This window comes from Ascaphus truei, chromosome 9 (genome assembly GCF_040206685.1).
Source record: "Ascaphus truei isolate aAscTru1 chromosome 9, aAscTru1.hap1, whole genome shotgun sequence".
Classification (NCBI taxonomy): Eukaryota; Metazoa; Chordata; class Amphibia; order Anura; family Ascaphidae; genus Ascaphus; species Ascaphus truei.
The window spans coordinates 4,205,536-4,229,284 of NC_134491.1; the positions used below are offsets into that span (position 1 = coordinate 4,205,536).

At 44.1% G+C, this 23,749-nt stretch overlaps 1 protein-coding gene across 13 annotated transcripts in view; it reads left to right on the forward strand.

Annotated features, from left to right (window-relative positions):
* CDIN1 (CDAN1 interacting nuclease 1) overlaps positions 1 to 23,749 on the forward strand; it is a 152,531-nt gene that overhangs the window by 123,996 nt on the left and 4,786 nt on the right. Inside the window, exon 12 of one of the 13 annotated variants that reach the window (XR_012803748.1) lies at positions 7,190 to 7,368. The exons of the other annotated variants lie outside the window; for them this stretch is intronic. The gene's annotated coding sequence lies outside the window, so the exon portion shown is untranslated. The remainder of the gene's footprint in view (positions 1 to 7,189; positions 7,369 to 23,749) is intronic. 13 annotated transcript variants of the gene reach the window in all.

Sequence of the window (23,749 nt, forward strand, 5' to 3'; positions counted from 1 at the left end):
TTTAAAGTAGTTTTGTTTTTCCAATATATGCAAGCTCTGAGAAAACCCAACACGCAAACCATGTTCCCTTTAAGGTGTGCTACCTCCTTACACACTGCTGTTTACATACAACATACATGCAATAGTAACATAGTTTAGGTTGAAAAGGATTATCATATGTCAATGGAGTTGAGTCTCTGTCTGCCTTTCAATAAGTGGCAAAGCTGTAGAACGGATCTTAAACAAAGTATGATTTACTTCATCTCCAGCTTCTGCGGTTACTTGGTAACGTTGACTGCACTGGGCTTCGGGAAAAGCTTCATTTATTTTTTCTAACTATTTATTCCGCGTGCTTCATGGGAAACTAAAAAAAAACTAAATGAAGACCACGGTAATAGAGACGCACAGTAAATGACATCACATATCTGACATTAGAAATCAGTATATTAAAGCAGCAATACTACTTTCCAACTTTTAAAAAAAAAAATCTTTGTATATGTAAAGCGTGTGACAATGTACAATTCTACATTCTTACCTAAGCTGGCAATCGTTTGGTGCCACCTCAAAAGAAAAGAGGGGTGCAATATAGTAAAAAATGATCAACTCTTTATATATAAAACACTAATCTTGCATGAATAAAAACACAGAGATCTTGCCTTATGAGTAGGACTGCTGCTGGTGTGCCTGATGTGGGGGTTAGACTCCTTCCTTCTGACAGTCCCTTGGGTACGTTAGTCGAGGGGGGGAAGATGTTGTCCACCAGATGTAGCTGCTGTGACCGGGGTGCCCGTCCCCTGGGAGTATCCCTCAGTGGAGGGCTTCTCCTGGCTCTAGCTGCGGCGGATGACTTCCTCTTCCCCTCTCCTTTTTGCTATATTGTGCCCCTCTATTTTCTTTTGAGGTACTACTTGGTGGAGGATTGGTTAGGGCTTAGTCCCGCTGCGTCCGGTGGCGCGTGCGGCTGCGTGCGCCACTGGCCCCTTACCTGCAATCCATTGGCCCCCGCTGCCTCCTCCCTCCGTGGCTCACTACGTGCTGTGACGCGTCAGCCGTCCAGCGCTACCAGAAGAAGGTGTTCTGGAGCGTTGACGCGTCACGTGGTGCGCGTGTGAGCTAATGAGGTAAGCAGGGGAGCAGGGAAGGAGCTCGTAGGGAGGCGGCCTGTTGAGCTGTGTGTCCCGGCTTTTTTTTTTGCAGTCTCAGTTTTTTGCCGGCTCAGATCGTAACTCCCGGCTCCTGCACACCGGAGGAGGGGAGGGGGGTACGAACGGACGGACCCTCCGTTCAAACCACGCCCCCCCCCCCCCCCCCCCGCTCCGGCTCCCTACAGACCACAGATAGCGGTCTGTGCCTCTCAGCGCGCTGCCTGCATGCAGTGCGGGCGCCCTGACTGAGGGAGCGGGGCCTTAGCCTTATCCTGTCATTTGGGGCTGCAGCAACAGCAATCTATGTCTATTAGACTTTTACAGAGAACATATTTACTCTTTATGATACAAGGTGCTGTTTGAGAGCGCATACTGTTTGGTATATTGAACCCTGATAGCCATCAGGTAGCTTATATATAAGCACGTTCCATAGTGGTTCATGTCATACAGCATCATTTGCACAAGGATTTGAATTCACTGTTGATTGTGCTTCATACACACAGTCCCATTGATCCATTTCTATAGGATAGGTAGCGTCACTCCACCTATCACTACATTACACCTCCCTTCTACTCCCTTCATTCCTCCCATCACCACCCACCCGTTCTCCGAAATTGGGAGACTTATAAAGTTTACCCCAAGTAGGGGTTCATCACAGTGTTTATAACACGGGTGTTGGTATCTCAGCGCACTCATCTTTTTGTTTGCATTTGTAATCATTTGGTGCTCCTGTTCTAAATCTGACAAAATTCTGGTTGTGTTCCAAACATAATGGCCACCTTTCCGTTTCAATCAATACTTCAGTCAGTGTAGCTCAGCAGCTACGATGTATCCTTTATATTGCTATGGTAACATTATCTATTGTTACAGTTTACAGCTCAAACTGCTGGGAAAATTGGCAACAACTTATCCCAAACAGGGAAGTGTTACAAGGATCTTGCACTGCTGGGGAAGTGTGCTACAGCCTGCTATAGTGTGCTACTGCAACCTCCTGCTGCCCGGCCTTCCTGCCTCTCACCTGTCTCCCCTACAATCTATCCTAAACGCTGCTGCCAGAATCACTCTACTCTTTCCTAAATCTGTCTCCGCATCTCCCCTCCTGAAATCCCTCTCCTGGCTTCTGATCAAATCCCGTATTACACACTCAATTCTCCTCCTCACTTTTAAAGCTTTACATTCTTCTGCCCTTCCTTACATCTCAGCCCTAATTTCTCACTATGCACCATCCCGACTCTTGCGTTCTTCTCAAGGATGTCTTCTTTCTACCCCCTTTGTATCTAAAGCTCTCTCCCGCCTTAAACCTTTCCCACTGACTGCACCGCACCTCTGGAATGCCCTTCCCCTCAATACCCGACTAGCACCCTCTCTATCCACCTTTAAGACCCACCTTAAGACACATCTGCTTAAAGATGCATATGAATAGCACTGGATAATCCTGAACACATGACACATAAAGCTTGGACCCCTGCAGATGCACTTACCAGAACTCCCTCCTACTATCTCTATACGTTCCCCTACCTACCAATTAGACTGTAAGCTCCTCGGAGCAGGGACTCCTCTTCCTTAATGTTACTTTTGTGTTTTGAAGCACTTATTCCCATGACCTGATTTATATTATTTGTTATTTATATGATATGTATTACTACTGTGAAGCGCTATGTACATTTATGGCGCTATATAAATAAAGACATACAATACAATATTATAGAAATCAAAGGATGCTTTAAAACTCATTAAAAATGGGATTAAGAGTTGAATAAAAACAAAAAATGTTATCTAAGGCCTCGGACATGGTCAAAAAGACATTGCTAAGGGGAAATATTATCCCTATCAGCGCGGCTTTAGACGGCACTTCAGCAGGCGTGGAGCGACGTGTGGAAATGCAGGAGACAGGCAAGTTTAAATTTTGCCGGTCACGTGACTGCCAGAAGCCAATGGCAGTCCGTGACGTTGGCGCCGTGACGTGGCGCGCTAGCCCCGCCTCCCGATCCGCCTCCAGGCCCACCTCCCACCCGGCACACAAGCGCGCTCGCTGACGCTCATGCAGAGACAAGAAAAATCTCCTACTTGAGCAGGAGAGCATGAGCGTCAGCGCTGCCCAGCGCCGCTCCCTGCACCGTGTCCCAGCGCCGCTCCCTGCACCGTGTCCCAGCGCCGCTCCCTGCACCATGTCCCAGCGCCGCTCCCTGCACCGTGTCCCAGGCCTAATACTACAGAACTCATTTATTTGAAAAGACATAAGATTTCACGTTTTGCTGCGTTAAGAAGGGGGAGTGAGTAACATGTCCTCTCGGACCTGCGGCTCAGTATAGTCGTGCCTTGAGAACATTTGGCCAAGTCATAGATCAGCATTAGGCTGCACTTATAGTGGCGGCAAAACAAATGCATTGCCGGCGTCGTGTGCGCTTATAGTAAGCGCGACGCGACGGATTGGTCGCGATCGCTGGAAGTCACCTCTATTTGGTTTTCCAGCGACCGTCGCCTGACCGTCGCGTCGCCATCACTATACGCGCAGCCTTACTCTAACCTCTGATACACTGTGTTACAATAAGGCTATGTTCCAGCCCTGTCCTGCCCTCAGCAGCCAGCCATGGCTCCCATATTAATGAGAATTTGGGTGATTTCTCTCTCAAGAAAGCTTTAATTTTTTCAATAGATAGCACACACCACACCCTGCGCTTCATTACATTAATGTTGGGGGCTTTATCTTTGCTCCAGAGGCTACTATGCATCGGCGCCAGGAGAATGCGTTGCCAGTTTATCTGAGTTTCTGGGTATGTCCTGTGGAGGTCTACCTAGCAAAGCAAACCATGAGTCTGGTGCACGAGGCATGCCTACCAGGGAGGTAATCGCGGTGAGGTACTTGTCTCCAAATTGGCGCGGCCACCGGACAGAACCACCGTGTGTGATAGGGATCGGGTTTGCCTACAGCCCTGAAATCATAAGGGAGATGGTTCCTTATTAATAGCGTGTAACGGCTCAGGTGCCCTCTAAATAACATCTTTTATTAATTTTCCTTTAACTGCAGAAAGCTACATTTTAACCTCTCGGATACCTAGGGGTTATTTACTAAAGTCTCCCGGCTCTTAAATGGGGGCAAAGTCTGCAAAAGAATGTCACCAGTTTTATCAAAGGGAAAAACACTACTGTTGCTTTAAAGGTGATTCCTTTCCTTTAATGAATATGGCGGGGTTTTTTTGCCGCAGCAGTTCCAGCTATAAATTAGATGGTTATATACTGTAAGTTGGCTTGTGCAATCCAGTTAAATGCTGTAAGAGACAAAAGAAGGGGAAAGCGATCCGAGCATATCTCTTAAAGTGCACACACCTAATAAAGAACAAAGTAGAAGAGTGTGAGGATAAGGGAAGGTGACTAAAACATAGCATTTAATGTATGAAAATTAAGGCAACAAGAAAAATAACACCATTAAAACTAGGAGGGCAGAAACACTGTTTGCTGATCTGGCAAGGTAATCAGATCGAGGATCAGCTGAACCGCTGAGCAATTTACATGTGTAGCTCAGATCACTGGGGATCTTCAGTAGATCCCAAGTGTATACAGTATATGTAGATGAAAATATACTCTTATCAGGATATCACAGCTGCATATGGATCTAAATATGCTAATATACCTATTGGCATCCAATGCAAAATGCAAAAATTCGTATTACCTGCTTAGATACAGCTGGTGTAGTTGTCAGGTGGGGCTGGGTCAGAGATATAATATATATGTATAATTCCACAATGATGTGGTATATAAGGTTCATAGAACTGAAGAAGCCCAGTGAATAAATAGCACCTATACACCATAGGACAGAGCAGTGACTTAGCAGAACTCTGTTGAGTGCTGTCTGTTAGTATTGCACTCCGATTAGCTTAGTGCCGCGGCTCTTATTGTAAAGAATTCATGTGCTAGACATGTACCGCACGTTGCACTGGTGCATCGTAGCTGCCTGACTCCTAAAGTCACTCTTAGAAAACCTGTAAGTGTATGAGACGACAGCCATTATTTGTGCCATTGGAAGCCAGAGAACTGCAGCTGGTCTGAACACTAGCCAAATCCTTTCACAGTTCCAAGGAATACTAGTATTACAGTTATATATCTCGATGATAGAAATTACAGGCTAGCCCTTTCATTGCAAGAAACCCCAGCTAAGTATCACTCCAACCTTGTGTTTTAAGGCAAGATTCTCAAATACGGATATTTTCTCAGCCATGATCTGTGCAACTTTGGAATCTCTGCTGCGTTCTTAGGCTACGCTTATCGTACCGGCGACGCGACGGTCGCTGGAAAATCAAATTGAGGTGACGTCCAGCGATCGCGACCAATCCGTCGTTCCGCCGCGTTGCGCTTACTATAAGCGCACGCGACGGCGGCAATGTATTTGTTTTGCCGCACCGTCGCCGGCACCATAAGCGCAGCCTTAATCAGCTAGCAATAAGCCTATACTCTATACTGTACCTTGTATATGTAATAATAATCATTATTGCTTTCCTTCAGGCCTATATGTGAAACATATTTTACTTAAACTTAAAAATAGCAGTGAAAGTAGGAACTTCAATCTATAAACAACTCCTAAAATATGCTGTTGAGTTGTAGGAGTGCACCAATAAAGGGTTATATAACCTGACAACTCTCTTCCAATTCTGCCATCTAAGATGTAGCATGAAAAAGTAAACAGGGAGGAAACACGTCAGGACTTTGCCTCTAAATGAAACAGCCTTGTCTTGTCCTGTAGGATGGATTGGTCCTGATCTGTCTAGCCAGGGAAGCGTAGGTTATTAACATGTTGTGTCTAATTTAGGCTCAGGGAAGGAAGCTCATTTATAATTTTCAAACCTAGGCCTTTCTGTTTCTCATGTCAGCTAATGTACGTGGAAAGGGTCTCATATGAACACGTCCTGCTTCTCCCCATGCATTAAGGAGCAGGCAAAAGGTAGATGGATGCTTTCACTGAATAGAATAATTTATTGTCGCAGAAATACTTCAGTCTGTTGACATTCATCCTCAAGTAACAGTAAACACTGTGTGCTCCTACCATAACACTGTCTCAGGAGGGAGGAAATTATAGTAGCCTTAGGCTAGAAGATAGCATCACAGCAAATGGCCTGAAAGCAGGACTGGAAGAGTCTTCCCAGCAGCGGCCGCCGCTGCCGCCACATTGTTTGTAGCATCACAGCCTGTTACTTTGTGCCTGTTTCAATGACTTTTAGAAACACGAGAATGCGCTGTCTGATAACGGCCGCTTGGCCAGAGCAAATGGAGAAGAAAAAACATAAAGACAGTCTTTCTTTAGACAATTCTGTGTGACGAACAATGCCCTCATTTCACCGGGGCCTGCACCTATATCAGAAAGTGACACCCACGGCTTGTTTGGTTATTGTGAGCTCTGGCGGTGATGGCAGATCTGCAGCGTGAACATTTTTCATAGACGCTCCATTCGTGAAATTCTGATATTACCAAGGTCTTTTTAGATGAGACCATCGTTATCTGGAAAGTTCATGTAAGAACCACATCTGTGATGGATGTTCCTGCTGGGCCAATGATACGTATCGCAAACAATCAAATCTGCTGCTCTGAAATGTTATGAATGCATTTGAGCTTGTGAGGATCCTTCAAACACTATACGTTTGCTGGACATATGGGGCCCTGCTTTAGGTGAACCCAACCCTGCAGAGAGGTAGATAATGCTTCAGACAGATTTTATTTTTATCAAGCCTTAATACGGTCTAACAAAAGGAAATTTAGTCCAGAGTCTATTTATAGATGTTTTTTCTTCTCTCATCACTTGCTCTGGGCAGTAATTAAAGGTACTGCAGTATTTGCTACTGTGGGGTTTTCTTTGTCCTGTTGCTCAGTTAGTGGCTGCAGTGAAGAGAAGCCCTATCCCTTTGCTATGCAGCCCACGTATTCTTAAGACAATCTTTTGCTTCGATTATATAGAGAGCCTGGATCAGTTGGGGTCAATTTTGGTTTGCGTATCTAATATTCAACAACAGATCTCCACTTGAATGTATATGCAATTCTCCCATTGCTATTAATGAAATCTCCTTTTTCACATAAAGGGCAATCTCTTAAAATATGTTAACAGGCCTGAAGGCAACTGCTCCCCATGGGGCAGCCTCACTAAGGTCCGTGGTGGGTTAACACATCTGATCCGGCGCTCACTGCCACCCAAGCCAATGGACCTTACCGAGTTTCCCCCATCAGAGAAAACAGCAGACATTGTTTACGGCGCCAAAAAGTAAGCATTAAAAACAGATTTCTTTGAAGAGTTTAAAAAGAAGTATCACTAGAGAGAACATGAAGAGCTGTTAAAAGGATGTATGTAACACACGTGTAAAAAGATAAAATCTTCAGATGTCTATATTTTACATACTGTTGGTGTAAACGTGCTGCCTAATGTGTAACATGTAAAACAGTAGTCAGTAAAAGCCCCAACATTCACCTCTTCTTACTGTTCTGTTCGAGCACTGTGAGCATTCAGTAACATAAACACACTGAGACCAGAAAGGCTACGTTACAGGTAAGGGTCATAGAGGGGGAAATATCTCGGGGACAGCCATCTTAAATGTATCCCACTGAAATGTAGATTTTCTCAAAAATGATGAAGCTTTTACTCCTAAGTGCAGTGAGGAGCTTAGGATTTAGTGTGGCTTGATTCATTTTTCTTCACCAGAAGTTGGAGGACATTTTTATGGTAGAACAAGTTCATTTCAGTAATCAAAGTGCTATTTTTTTTTCATATATATATTTTTTTTTAAATCTCTGCTTCATTTCACAGGAGCACAATGCTTCCCAGCAGGGAGGAAAGGCTCTTTGAAACCAATTTTCAAATTGGTTTATGCTAATGTCTTGTAATTGCATAAATGGGGAGACTATTTACTACATTTCACTGTTTTTTATTTAAATGTGACTATTCTAATACCACCAAGTGAGGACTGGATGTTGCATGTGTCATGGTAAATTCAGTTCACACAGAGCCAGCCTGCTCATACTGAGGCTGGGCTGCATTGACATTCCTACTGGCTGGTACTTTAACATTAAGAAGGGGAAAAATTATCCTTTTAGTTTGATGCCTGAGCTGGTGCACACAATGATTACCAAGTAAATAACCTTTAATCCCATCACACACTTGTCAGAAGGCGTAAGTGATTGATCTGTGCTCTGCAGGCCATGGGGAGCAGAGCAGGACCAGGCAAAAGGTTGATTCCTAGAGGAATAGGCACTAGAAATGTAGACAGACCAATTACTTGTTCTGGTTTAGTGTAAGTTTGCCATGTGAAGGGGCCTCAGGATACTGTAATGGCTTCTGTTGATGGAGTATGGTACATGAGAAAGAATTGGCCACTAATGTACTATACTATATTAAAAGCAGATAAATGAGTGGGTCCCTCTTTCACCTCCATCTCTCCCTCCTGTTCTTTGCAGCCACCATGATACTGAAGCTATGTGGCTTGCAATCAGTGCCGTGGCTTGTTAGTGCCTTGCAGCCAGAAAGCAGCGCTGCTGTGCTGGACTAGCGCAAATCTAAAGGGATTGAACTGCTGTGAGTTGTTTATTTCCGTGTGCAGAAGATGGAAGAAGGAAAAATAAAACGCACAATTAGGATGGACGAATATTTTGGTGATTTATTCTGAAATGATGTTCTTGCTATTCTCTGCATAGTTCATAACAAGGTTCAACAAAACGCCACTTATTTTCAGTGTTTTTACATTTACAGGGAGGAAATCAAATATGTTTCTAAGAGTAAGTGCATCTTAAAAATGTCACTTAGGCAATAACAGTTAGGATTTTGTTTCAATTAAATGGCAAATAGAGATACATGGATGTTTTCTCTCCGAGCACCATTTGGTGATTGCTGCAATGTTTATGGAGGTACGTTAAGTGAAAAGAGAACTTCCATGTATAAGACAATGCATTCAAAGTCAGAAGATAATAACTGGTTTTAGCTCTTTCCCATTCCTTAAAGACCAATGGTGTGTGCCTGAAGATGCAGGGATGTTCGTTCCTCTTATTAACTGCAGCGGGTTGTAAAGGATCCCAAAGCTTGCAGGACGTCTGGGAAACCTCAAACATTCTTTCAAATAGGCCCTGACACAACATACAAAACTGATGTTATGGAACCACAAGATACATACTCGCAAGTATTTTTGTACGTCTTCTGTGTTAACTACCATTTACTTTTTGAGGCTGCTTTGTGGTTTAAACAGAGCTGAGAAGAGAGTAAACTGCTTGACTTATTAACCAATCCCAAATTTATACTTACAGCACAGCTCAGCTTCCTACTAGCAAGAAGTGCACAGGATGTCATCCAAATATTTTTCCAGAGACTGAATTGTACAGTTTGTTCAATGTAATTAATGTAATATATGTGTAGTAAGTGTATTACATATAAATAACAGTATCATGTTCAAAATCTCTGACTCCAGTTGAGGTATCAGAGAACAGTAGCGATATAAGAGGAGGAGTAATCTTTGGTCACCGAGCAAGAATATAGCAGATGCTCTGTGAGATATACGGAAGAGAATACAGGCCGGGGTTTAGTGCGCTGCATGGTACCACACACCAATAGATGGGAAATGCATATTGCAAAAGCAACGGGCAAGAGAGATCCGTAACTTTATACGTGCAAAAAATAAATGCTCTGGCTAATTGTGTTATAAAGAACTTTTACTTCCTAACAATATTCAGTGTTGATGTCCTAATTGCAAAAAATGCAGATGAAGGAAGAATTGTTCAAAATATATTTAAAGATGGCTGCTATCGAATACACTGTATGTAGTAATAGTGTTTTCAGGACAGTGGATTAGACTTAGATTGAGCAAGAGTGTTATTAATATTAATGTAATATTGTGGTATTTATTCTTTGGAGGAACTGCATTCATTGACTGCCTAATTATTAAAGTGCGTAGAAATATTTGATAATATCCTTCTGGAATGTTTTTTTGTCTGGCCTCAAACATCCCAGCAGTCTACAGAAGACGTGGGCCAGATCAGCAGCAGCAGTGGTGAGAGAGAGGCTTTTGTAAATGTATGAGGCTCTGTAAGATTATCCAGATATCAACTTCCACTGGCCTCAGCGTAGCCTGTTTCCAATCAAGTCCTAAAAATAAACACCAGTTAATCACCTGAGGAGCAACTTGAGTTGACCAGAGTTTTGACTGTCATGAACCTCAGCCCAACCTCATTCAAGGGTTTTGGCTCATGCTTTGTGTTATCCTGGGGATGGACTAGCCCTGCTGACAGTGAACAGGAAGGAAGAGACCTCGAATACTGCACCTCCTTTATGTAGTTTGTGTTGTTCACCGGGTGTGATGCATTACATGGGATAAAATGAAAATGTAAAAATAATACTATTCTTTATATATATATATATAGCAACTGTAAATATTCCTGTATATTCATTTGCATGTCTTAGACAGGTCTGCAACCCTGTCTTTCACCATTATCACCCAGCACTTCCACTGCAGCAAGGGATTCTGGGAAATGACATGCAAATGAGCACACAGTGCCACCTTTTATCTCATGCTCTCATTACATGAGCAACCCTTAGCCAATGCATGCTGCTTTGGACACAGCTTATAAGCAAGGACTTGGGAGATGAAAAGCCAGTTAGTCGCTGCCAAGCAATGCACCAGCACCGGCTTCCAATGACGGTCCCGCCGTCAGTGACAAGCCTGAGCCGGATTTCGCATGCAGTTTCGATCAAGCTTGCATGTACCTTAGCAATTTCCAGCCTCATCAGCTGACTACAGGTGGACTAGTCCCGCTGCAAACTATCGACGTGGATGATCAAGAACGCTGGACTGGCAGTGGACCGGCGCCAGCTGAATGGGAAATTCTATGGTTAGTATTGTTAGTATTGTTGCCCTATTATTTTCTGTGTTTTTTTTTTTATTTTGACAATGCAGTATCAATATTGGTGCAATTCGAAAGTCAAGTGATTCTCCTGTAAGCAATATCATAGGCTGAGCAGCTTCTACAGTACTGTACTGCAGATACTGAACAATTGGTGGAACGCTAGGCGCATGCGCATTGGAACCTTCTTGAAACGCATACAGTATGCGTGTCATTACATCGACGGTAGGCGCATGCGCATTTGAACAGGAGACGCCCCCCGAGAAAATTATTGGTGGGACTGGCTGGGAACTTCTTTAGACCATTACAGTAAAACTTTTCTTTTTGTTTTTCCTCAGAAAAGAAAACGGCTAATGGAGGGATTTCGATGGATAGTATCGCTTTGTGTAACAATGCCTGCACATTGCTGAATCAGATTTAAAAACCCACGTACCGGAGTCTACAGTTTAGTGGCTGATGTACACTATGCTGATGTTTTGCGGCCGTACAGTATACAATACTTTTTTATAAACAATATACTGTGTAATAAACACGAAAAAATAAAAACTATATGCATTTATTCTACATGTATTACAGTACTGTACATACAGTATGTGTCTTCTATACAGTGCCAGTACATACAGTACAGTACTGTACTGTATGTGTCTTCTATTTTTTTTAATACTCTTGTACTGAGCATGCCTACAGTATACAGTAAAGTGTGCCTGGATAGTAGTGTACATTCTAGAAACACTGTATTTTGTTACAGTAGCAAAGGAGCCAATGGAACAATTTAAAACAAATCAACGTGTTCTTTTATTGGTGGAGTAAGTACAAAAACATTTATTTACAAATACTGTACAATGTAGAAACATTTTAAGTGCACAGCAATTCAAAACATGAATAGGTGTATGGTTTACTGCTACAGTTGTGAAAACATTTATGTACAGAATGTAAATGTATGGTTTACAGTCACATGTTTTAAAAACAAATTCTTTATTCATAAAATATACAAACCGCAACATCTCCTTTATCAAAGAACAGCAAGTCAAAACATATATAGTGGGATGGTGTGCAAAAAAATCTGCACCAGTACAGTCCTCGAGGACAGCAGACAGGCTCGGTTTTCAGGGTAACCTTGAAAAACGTGCCTGTTTGCGGCCCTCAGGGACTGGAATTGTGCAGGTCCTGTGTGTGTGTGTACAGCAAGTTAAAACATTTCTGTATAAATACAAGTTAAAAAACACACAACATCTTTTTATTTAAGTACAGCAGGTCAAAACATGTACAATACAGTTCAGCACAACAGTATGGTCTTACCTGTGATTAAAAAAATTATTTATTCATAAAATACAGTATACAAAACGCAACATCTACTTTATTAAAGAAACATACAGTATACAGTACAGTGGGATGGTGTGCAAAACAGTCAGTCAGGCCTTCACCACTACAGTCCTCGAGGGCAGCAGACAGGCCCGGTTTTCAGGACAACCTTGAAAACCGTGCCTGTTTGCGGCCCTCAGGGACTGGAATTGTGCAGGTCCTGTGTGTGTGTACAGCAAGTTAAAACATTTCTGTATAAATACAAGTTAAAAAACACACAACAACATCTTTATTTATGTACAGCAGGTCAAAACATGTACAGTACAGCACAGTTCAGCACAACAGTATGGTCTTACAGTTCCCGTGATTAATCCAGAAAGTCCACCACATTGTCCGTCCATGGCCGATTCCTTGCATGGTGCAAAACGCCATTAATGCAGTCTCGAACGCCTTTCATTACAGGATCTGTAATTGGATAAAAGCGCCGCATTTCATCCAGAATATTCTTTCTGAAATTGGCAGGAAGCGCCTTTTTTACGCGATTTCCGTCGTAATTCACTTTGAAGGCCCAGTCGCAGTACAACGAGTAGGGAACATGGTGCTTAAAAAGTAACAAGGCATACTTGTGGGGTGCACCCGCACTCATCACCCTATACTTCGCCTTAAGCGCCGGTGTCAGATCGCGCAGGGTGATGTCGGGCACCGTATCGATGCGAGCAAATGTAGGTCTTCTGCAAGCGGGTGTGCTTGAGGCGACGGGCGATGGTAGGTTGTCTGTGGTAGGTTGTCTGGGAGGAAGCTTTTCTCCGGTCTTGGTCGTCGTGTTGTCTCCTGTCGTGGTCTTGACGGGATTGTCATGTCCTCCTCAATGGCATACATGTACACTACATCTTCTGGTGGAGGGGGTGCGCTTGGTGATGGAAGGGGGTCGATGCTCCCATTCATCACATCCATGTCACCCCCCTGCTCCGGCGTCGGGGAAACGGGCATTAACACCGAGCAAACGATGTATACCCGCTATGTCAGCCTCTATCTTCTCCATACGTCGATCCATCGGTTGATCCATATCTAGCATCCGTTGATCCACATTTAACATGGTCTCCAGAAGCATATCTATATTTGCTAGCACAATAGAGTTCCCAGGGAGATCCACACTTATCCCACTCAGCATCCGGTCTAACGAGCTGCTTCTTGTGCATGGCGTGTGGACATCTGGGTGGATGGGTGCAACGGAGGATGAGATGGGGGTTCCATGGAGAGAAGCGGCAGCGACATCGAAGAAGGGTGGAGGAGGTGACCTGTGGATATCCGGTAGAGGAGAAGCGGCAGCATCGTCGAAGAGGGATGGAGAAAGTGACCTTTGGATTTCCGGGCGAGAAGCAGAGTCGTCTAAGAGCAAAGGAGAAAGTGACCCGTGGATTTCAGAGGCGGCAGCGTTGTCGGATAGAACCGGAGAAGGTGGCCTGTGGGTTTCCGGGAGGGCGGCGACAGCGTCGAGGACGAGGGGTGGAGAAGACGGGCTGAAGATTTCCGGGACAGCGGCGGCAGAGTCGTCGAAGCGTATGTGAGGAAGTGGTCTGCGGGTTCGATGGGTTTGCTGCCAATCGTTTTGCGCCGAGAGTACATCCCTGTATATCTTCTTGACATAATAAGGCTGACGTCTATGAAAACTCTTAGCCTTTGGGGTCGGCAGAAGGTTTTCTTTATTGGACTTAGCCTGTCGCTTTTGCCTTGGCGTGGAAACGGCAACCGCCTTTCGCTTTTTCTGCCTGACAGGCACGGCAGAGGCGAGAGGGTTCCTGCGTCCGTAGAATCTGGGTTGCTCCATGGAAGCAGGTGGCACAATGCTGTACAGTATCTGGACAAGGGCAAGTTCAGATAAAGATCATCGAGTGGTGGGCTATGCAAAGTGTGTAACATTTTATGCATGGCGGCGAGGTACAGGTGTTGAAAGTGGGCGTACTCTAATGTGAGTCATTACCGTATAAATACACCATCCATTTTGTGGATTCACTGCACATTGAATACACATCGACTAAACATCGAATATACTTTCTTGTGTTTGTATTTCTTTCTACTCGCAGCAATGGTTGTTAAAAAGATTTCCAAGGATCTCAGCATGTGAATTAAGGAGATGTACACGAGCGGACACCGAATTGCTGCTATCCAACGCTGGTTAGCTACTTCTGGCCTCGTTGTGCCAGCAACCACCGTGAGCTATCATGCACACGGAAAAAACAGAGACCGGAAAAAGGCACCAAGGGTAACTAACGCGTAAGTATATTTATAAAACTTTCTGTACTGTATCTAATATATCTGGGTAACTGAAAGCAAGTGAAGAAAGAGTGTGTATGTGTATCAGTGTGAATAAAAATGAATGGAGAGCCCACAGTATAAACAGTGCTCTACACAAGGTGTGTGTGGAGTTTATATCCCTCTCACTCTTTCTTCACTTGCTTTCAGTTACCCTTTGACACCTCTAGCCATAATACACATCCACACCGGGGGAAGGAGAAGCACAGATAACATTCCAAGAGACACTGTTTTTAAGTTATCCTTGCTTCATTCATTGTAACATCGCCGGAAGAAGAGATCAGTGTATCTCGAAAGCTCGCACAAATAAAAGCATTTCGTTAGCCACAGAACGGTATCATCTATTTATTTTTTGATTATTGAAGCTCGACTAACACGGTACTGATACCTCTACATGTATATATATATCTCATTTGCATGTCATTTCCCAGAATCCCTTGCTGCAGTGGAAGTGCTGTATGCTGGGTGACAATGGGGAAAGACAGGGTTGCAGACCTGTCTAAGACATGCAAATGAACATACAGTAATATTTACAGTTGCTATATATATATATATATATATATATATATATATATATATATATATATAATACATTACAGTATATATTATTAAATAATATTCTTATAAATGTGCATTATTCATGTTTCCCCATGTTTTAGAAATGTTTTCTAAATGTTTATCCAATTTCAATCTGCCAAAAGAACTTAATAAAGACTGCATTATGTATTATTCATGATTATTTTTATATTTGTATTTTTTGGTTCCTAATAAAATAAATATTTATTCACATTCCTGCTAGTCATAATCATTTACAACAACCACAACCCCCCCTCTCCCCCCACCCCTACAGTACACCAAAGAATCAGATAATGGTTTTTTTAACTCTCAATTCTCACAATGCTGTGCAAATCGGATTTACATTTCAAAATCGAGAAGGGATTTTCCAAAGCGTTACCGTAAACAAGGCCTCAAAGGGTTGGGGGGGGGTGATTACACGCAGGCGCACTGAGGCTTTGTAGGTCGGCTATGGACGGATTAAGAACACAATGGCAATATTCAGAAAATGAATGACTATGTGGAGAGAGGGGGTTGGGTGACTCATGCGCAGTAAGCAGCAAGCTCCCATCTCTAAAAGGATTAGAGTACACGCAGGCGCAGTGAGGCGATTGGCGCTCGTCTGGAGACGGATTAAAAACACAATGACCAACTAACTTCAGAAAATGAATGACTGTGGAGGTGTCTGTCGATAAGAGTTTGTGTGTGCGTGGGGGAGGGATGAAGGATTAGTTGTGCAGCAGTTCAAAGAAATAACATACTGTACTGTACTGTAGAGTACAGTAATTTCAAAAGGCAGTTCATCATAATACTGTAATTTGATCCCTACACCCCCCAAATACAGTACATAAAAAGCACACAAATCAACCATGTGCATGCAAACGCACAGATTTAATATCGTAATATCAAGATTCTTTTTGCAGGCTTGTGGATAAAATAACAGTTAAAAAATCATAATGAAAAAAATTTGTGGGGACACTCAAGCAGGCAGTGGTGGGTGACGTTACAAGCGCATCTCAAAGAGAATTACACGCAGGCGCAGTGAGGCTTTGTAGGTCGGCTATGGACGGATTAAGAACACAATGGCAAGATTCAGAAAATTAACGACTCCGTGGAATTTCAAATCCTTGAGCTAGCGTTCGTGGGGGAGGGGGCTGCAGGGTACAGCTGCATGAAGTTCAAAGCTAAAGACATACTTTGATTTCAAAAGGCAGTTCATCATAATAATACACCCCCAAATACAGTACGTAAAAAGCACACAAATCAACCATCTGCAGGGTCGCAGTCAAAAGCTACAGCACAGATTGAATATCGTAATACAGTAAGATGGGTTTTGCAGTCTCTTGTGGAGAAAATAAAAATAAAAAAATTACAATAAAAATTAAAAAAAAAAATTTTGGTCACTTACTCAGGCAAGCAAGCAGTGGTGAGCGAAGTTACAGGCGCATGCGCAGTAAATTTCTGCTGTCAAGCAGGAATGTGATTGAAACCAGACACACGTTCAAAGGAATGGTGTGGGAGAGATGTACTGCATTGCACAGAAGATAAGAAGTTGAAATACTCTGCAGTGCAGTTAATTATCCTGAGCGAGGGGAGAGCGCTGTATATGCCGAAATGTGACACTGTTACAGTACTGTACACAGCTATGCGTTTCAACAATTTTCAAATGTGACATACTGTACAGCAGCACAGCACTGCAAATGCATGTATACTTTAAATATGCAAATTTACAATTACTGCGCGCGCACACAGACTGTGTACTGACGTAGGTTGAACCGCGAAGGTATTAGACTTCCAAAACAACAGCTCGCAAACGCCCCCCTGAGTTTTTACACGGCATTGCAGTATTGCAGACAGCGAGAATAAAATGCTAATATCACGAGCGCGAAAATAACGCAGTTCACTCCGGGCAAAAACAACAAAAAAACGCACCTAACCGGGAAAATCTGAGAACCGCGGATCTAGCCATCTTAGAATCAGATCGGCCGCCACTGTATGCTGGGTGATAATGGTGAAAGGCAGGGTTGCAGACCTGTCTAAGACATGCAAATGAGCATACAGTAATATTTCCATGTGCTATATGCTTTACTGTGGAGGGTTTTTGTCACTTTTTTTACCCACCATAACTTAACTAAATATGGTGAAACCTATCCTAAGCTTCATTTTTGCAAAGCTAGTATAACCAACCCCTCACTGATGAGACCCATTAAGGTCGAAACAGCTGTCTGTGGGTGGGTTTACTGGCTATGCATCTTAACCCAGGCTGTGCTCAAAAGCTGTGAAATGCAGCAAGCATAATATCACGATAGCTAGTGATAGGTTATAATACACACCAAAATATCTGGGTTGAATTGAACACGACTTAGATATAATAAATATAGTTTATTCCTAAGATAGGTGAACACACAAGATGATACAAATAACAGACAAGAAATAACACTTACTTAAGGGTTGGACAATGAAGCAATCAGGATACAGGATTGGCAATTCATTCAGCAATACAGGTTCAGATGAAGACATCACGAAAACACACGAAGAACAATGGGTATAGGGCTTACCCTCGTTTATATGGAGTTTCAGCCCCCATACCTTAACTTTGGGGCGCCTGAATATCTTGCAGACTCCTTTGAAGTCAGGTCACCCTTCTGTCTGTAAGTGTGAATTATGACACTTACAGACCATTCAGGCTCTGCGTTCCCCCACCCTATTGTACACAATCAGTCTTTGATCAGAGGGTTTATTGTAGACCACTTGTCTCCCCCCTGAACATTAACATAAAGCAGAGCCAGTAATTTTCCCAGGCTTTTATACCAGCCTTGCGAAACAGTATATTCTTTAATATCTACCTATATTAAAATAATCCGTTCTGTGGGTCTGAACGGGCTGAAATTTGCAAGGTCCTCTTATGCCAGAGGACCCTTGCCATAGTGGCCAAGTTTCAGCCTTCCACGACCCCCAGAACCGGAGATACAAAAAAACAGTTAAAATCCCCTATTAACTTTAATGCAGGATTCTCCGCTATGGCTAAAAGAAATCTCTGCTTTTCACTCTGCCATTGAAATCAACGGGCTCCGCCGCTATAGGCTTTCAATGGAGCAACTCCGCCTTTGAAGTCAATGTTCTCCGCCGCTATAGGCTTTCAATGGAGCAACTCCGCCGTCGAAGTCTATAGGAAAACCACAATTTTTTACATTTGCCCATACTCCATCTGGTTGATTGGAGAGGGCTGGAAATGGCCATGCAGTCATGCCGGAACAGTGACTACATGTGACCAAAATCCCAAACCTCTGGTACTCACAGAACCGGAGATATGGGCTTACACTTTTCACCCTTTCGGACTTAGCCGTTTTAAAGCCACGCGGCTTTCCCCCATTGGAATTAATATGGCCGGCGCCGCCATAGGAAATGCATGGGCTGGCGCCGCCATAGGATTCAATGGGACCTCCGCTCCCATTAGAGTCAATGGCGCGACCCTCGTGGCGAGCGTGACCCTTTACGGGGGTCCCTCATTCTCGGACCCGGTGGTGGTCGTGTGTGGGGGTTCTTAGGGTCTAGGGGCAAAAATAATTTTATTTCTGGGTGCCCTAGAACCTAAGTTGCCCACGCCAATTGTAGTTGAACTTGAACTAAGGTGATCAAAAGCTCTTTTTCAGACATTGTATCCGCTTTTGCGGTCTGCGGTTTGGATGGCTGCCAACCCGTTTCTGGAGGTCGGCGTCAAGGAATCCCCATTGAAATGAATGGCTCCATTGACTTACAATGGGGAACCGCCGCTCCTCCTCTCGGGTGCCACCTGCAGGTCTTCTGGTGAAAATGGACCGAAATCGCCAGTTTCCCCATAGGATCGCATTGAGCTGCAATGGCGACCAATAGAGAGCTGCAAAATGGAGCCTGCAAAGGCGGGAAAATGGAACAAAGGGCTATAATCACTACTTGACTATTAACCCTTTCCCTCCCGCATCATTCCCAGTGTATGTGTTGGTGCAGACACTGGAATGGGAACAATACATATTTACAGGAGAATACACATTTGGGGACTGAAGCAGGGTAAAAACACATTACTGGACCGCAGTCCAGTTAACCCCCTACTTCCCAAGTGAGCAGGGGGTGGCCAAATGGGGTGTAACCCCTTTAATACCGGGCCAAACCCCCTCTCCCATGACACATAAGCTTTAGGGGACCATGTTATATGGTTTTGAAGCATAAGGTGGCACTGTGTGCTCATTTGCATGTCACTTCCCAGAATCCCTTGCTGCAGTGGAAGCACTGTATGCTGGGTGATAATGGTGAAAGGCAGGGCTGCAAACCTGTGTAAGATATGCAAATGAGCACACAGTAATATTTCCATTTGATATATATATATATATATATATTTACTAGCTGATATATTCGGCGTTGCTCCCCCTCTCCGCTGCCCCCCATACCTCCGCTCCTCCTCTCTCCACTCCCCCCTCTCTCTCTTTCTCCCCCCATTCCCCTCTCTCTTTCTCCCCCTTCCCCTCTCTCTTTCTCCCCCATTCACAGCAATCCGGCCCCCCCGTGCACATGAATGCAGCGCCCCCCGTGCAAAGCTCGGGTCTCCCCTCCAACCCTCTTCTCCCCACCCCCCCCCGTTCACAGGTCCGTGGCCCTAAACCCCCCCTCCCCCGTTCACAGCGCCAATTTCCCCCCCAGTTCACAGCTCCGGTTCCCCCCTGAGTCCCACGGAACAGCCCTCCCTCTTCCCCTCGGCGGCTCAGTGTCGGGGCAGGCGGGATGGTTACGTGGCGACGGCTCACTGGGGTTTTTTCTCCGCAGCGGCTGCTGAAAGGCCAAAATACAAAGTAATGTATTCCACAGTGGTCCCCCCCGTTCACAGATCTGGTCCTCCCCCCCCTTCACATCTCCGATTCCTCCCTCCTCAACCCCGTTCAGAGCTCGCCGGCAGCGGCTCACTTTTGGGTTGTTCGTCGCTAGATTGGTGCGGGCGGTGGGGGTTACTTACCGGGGACGGTGCGGGCGGGGGGGTTACTTACAGGGGGCGCCGGCGTGCTGCGGGGGCGGACGAGGGGAGTTTGTCTGCGGCCGCTGACTGCGGATGCGGGTTGTTGGCGGTGTGTGACAGGGGGTGCTGGTTGGTTGGCGGCAGCTCACTTAGTGTGCTTGAAAGCCAATGAGAGCCAAGTCCCGCCTTGCAGTCAGCCAATGAGAGTCAATGAGCACAAACAAACCCACAGACAAACAGATTTTGACTTTTATATATATATATATATATATATATATATATATATAGTGTTTTGTTTGGGACACAGGAGATAAAGAGACTTGCCCAACATCTCATTGAGTTGGATATTTTTTTATCCCTGATATCATGAATAAGCAGCAGCAGCAGTTGGGGAAGGAGCCATGCCTCGACTCTTAGAGTATCCAAAACTCCTACAAATTGTTAATAAAGGGAAGAATGACGCAAAATAGGGGGAAAGGATTCCAAGTCCCTGCCACGCTTACCCATGTATTACTGTTAAAGGTTGACATGCTGCTCTATTTTTTATGCCCTTTTCTGTTATTGACCAGTGACTTAGTCTCGGGACATGCACGGCCATCATGCTGGTCCGTCCCACCATTCACTTCCCTGCCGCTCTGCCGTAATGCGTGGCAGAGGGACATTAGTAGCTGTTTGATCAGCCACTGCTTGTATCATAACCTGTTTGTATACAGAAGGTCTGTGGTGGAGGAGTTAGGTGTAGATGCATGAGATGCTTGCAATGGCACTGCCTCCTCTGCAGACTTTATCCTGAGCTTTACAAGAACAGGTATTAGGAAGTAATGAGGGAAGCATGAGACGTCGCTGTGCCCTGAGATTATACTCTTAATAGAGAGCTGTGCTTAATACTAAGGAAGCAAATTCTGGCTTCTTAACATGCTTACTTGATATCCCAGGTGATCCATGTCACAATGTGAATAATATTTATAGCGTGCTGTAAACATTGTTAAAAGGAAAAGTACTTACCCCCCCTCCCTCTTTTCTAATTTTTTCTTTTCATGTGTCGAAAACATTTTTGGTTTAGACAAAAGAATGTCTTTGCTGCCAGGCCTACACTAGGCCTCTTCACAAAAACACAGTGTGCACCGGGAAATTCTCCTGCAAAGGTATAATCAAAGCATACTTCATCCCACGCCGTAATGTATCTGCGGCTTTTCACATTCCTCCGGCACAATGCCTTAGAAAGCGAAAACATGTACACGGGGAGACTGCCTGCGACCTATCTGTCATGCTGCCTAACACTCTGTAATCAAGCTGCAGTTTAAAATGCACACCGTGTAATTTGTGCGTAAATTAAAAGGTGTTTAAGAGCCTGGGATGTTTGAGAGCCAATGGCTTGCGGCTGACACTCCAGTCTCTCATTCTGCTGCTCCTACCTGATCCGTTTACACCTGCCCTGTGTCTCCTCTCACACACCTTGAGCTTGGCACTGTTTGTTTCTGCTACTACAAGTGTCTTGCTGACCCCTAAAAATAATTCTGCAATCCAGATGCACTGGAGAGTTCTGACCAGTGGAAGGTGGACCCACACGGCAATTGCAGTGAAATGAGTTTAACTTTCCGTTTGAGTGAGACTCACCAATTGTAAGGCGGTTTCATCTATTCGGATTAAAGGTCAGACAGTGAAAAGCAACCTTACACAGTAGAATGAGTGCTTGGAGTTCTGAAGGAGTAGGCAAGTGGTAATTCCACTACCTTTTAAACTGCTGAATCCAGTTACAATCCCAGTGTGAGCTTTCCCTGTGACCTAGAGGAAAGTCACTTAATCTCCCTGTGCCTCAGATTGTGACGTCTGCAGGGCAGTGACTCGTGTCTTCATAATTCTGTACATAGCAGTTTGTACATTGCCCTAGTTATGCGTGAACAAATATATTATTATAGGTCTCACTCCTTGGAAGGCAGACGCACTAATTAGGACTGAGTCTCGCTCACTGATACTGAGGACTAGGACTGAGTCTCGCTCACTGATACGGAGGACTAGGACTGAGTCTTGCTCACTAATATTGAGGACTAGGACTGAGTCTCGCTCACTGATAATTAGGACTAGGACTGAGTCTTGCTCATTGATACTGAGGACTAGGACTGAGTCTCACTTCAAAGGCAGTTTTGCTCACTAGGTCTGATTCTCACTCACTGGGAAGGAAGCCCCACTTATTAGGACAGAGACTCACTATGATTGCATCTCAGAACGTTATCCCACACAGAGTTTTCGTAGACTTCAGTGGAAATATTCCTCTAATATATGTCTTTGTTGTTTCAGTTTTCAGTCCCCATGTGTAACGTTTGGGTGCTTGCACCTTGACAGCAATTTATCACAGAACAATACTGAACAATACAGGCACCTGTGACTGAGTGACCTGGCAGGAGAGCGACAGGGCTGAACAACTCTGCAGCCAGTGAAACTATTGTGACTCGGGAGAAGGTTCTGGGATACGAGCCAATATGTTTACTAACCCACGACCCATTGTTTAGAAAGCCCCACAGACAGTGAAATGGTTAAATCCTTGTCTAGAGAATTTCTATTCTAGTTTTGCCTCTAAAGCAGGGGTGCTCAACTGCAGTCCTCAGAAACCCCCCTTGCCCCCCTCGCCCCCCCCTGCCAGCAGGTCAGGTTCTAAGGATATCCATGCTTCAGCACAGGTGGTGCAGCTGAGCCTCTGATTGAGCCACCTGTGCTGAAGCAGGCATAGCCTGAAAACCTGACCTTTTGGAGGGGTCTTAAGGACTGGCGTGGAGCACCCCTGCTCTAAAGCAAAGTGCAGCAATCGTACATTATGACACATATTTTGTGGTTACAGTTTTGTGATCGAAGATTGACTAACTTTTTATGTCTTTAAAGGATTCCTCTCTCCAACTACTGGGAACAAAATAGATTTTGATTCTTAGGTTTGCATCTTTTCTGTAGTAGTCAAATCATTGCAAAAACACAGCAGCTGGCGGAGGGAGTAGTTTGCCTTTTACGTGGGTTTATAACACAAAAACAAGGCGCCTGAAATAAACAATACAAATCTGACCATATACCAAATGTCCAGATAGATGCTTCTGTGATCTTCAGTGAGCCTCACGAGCAATCATATGTCATGAGAAAGAGAGAGAAAAAGAAAGACAAATCATATTATATAACTGTTGGGTATATGAACTAGACAAACTAACTTAGACTAACAACATATATCAACAAATAGGAGTTTCCCTGTGCTGCTATCCGGAGAAAGAACTTCCTACAGTATGAGCCTGCTTTTATTATCCTTCTTGTACGTAGGATTCCAAAGTTTCCATCTTGGAGGACTGACTGTTCCTGTTTTGTGCATTGTATGGGGTCATATATTTTACTATTATGTTTTAATAAATGAGCTTATATCTATCACTTTTTGTTGATATATGTTGTTAGTCTAAGTTAGTTTGTCTAGTTCATATACCCAACAGTTATATAATATGATTTGTCTTTCTTTTTCTTTCTCTTTTTCATGACATATGATTGCTCGTGAGACTCACTGAAGATAGATCACAGAAGCATCTATCTGGACATTTGATATATGGTCAGATTTGTATTGTTTATTTCAGGCGCCTTGTTT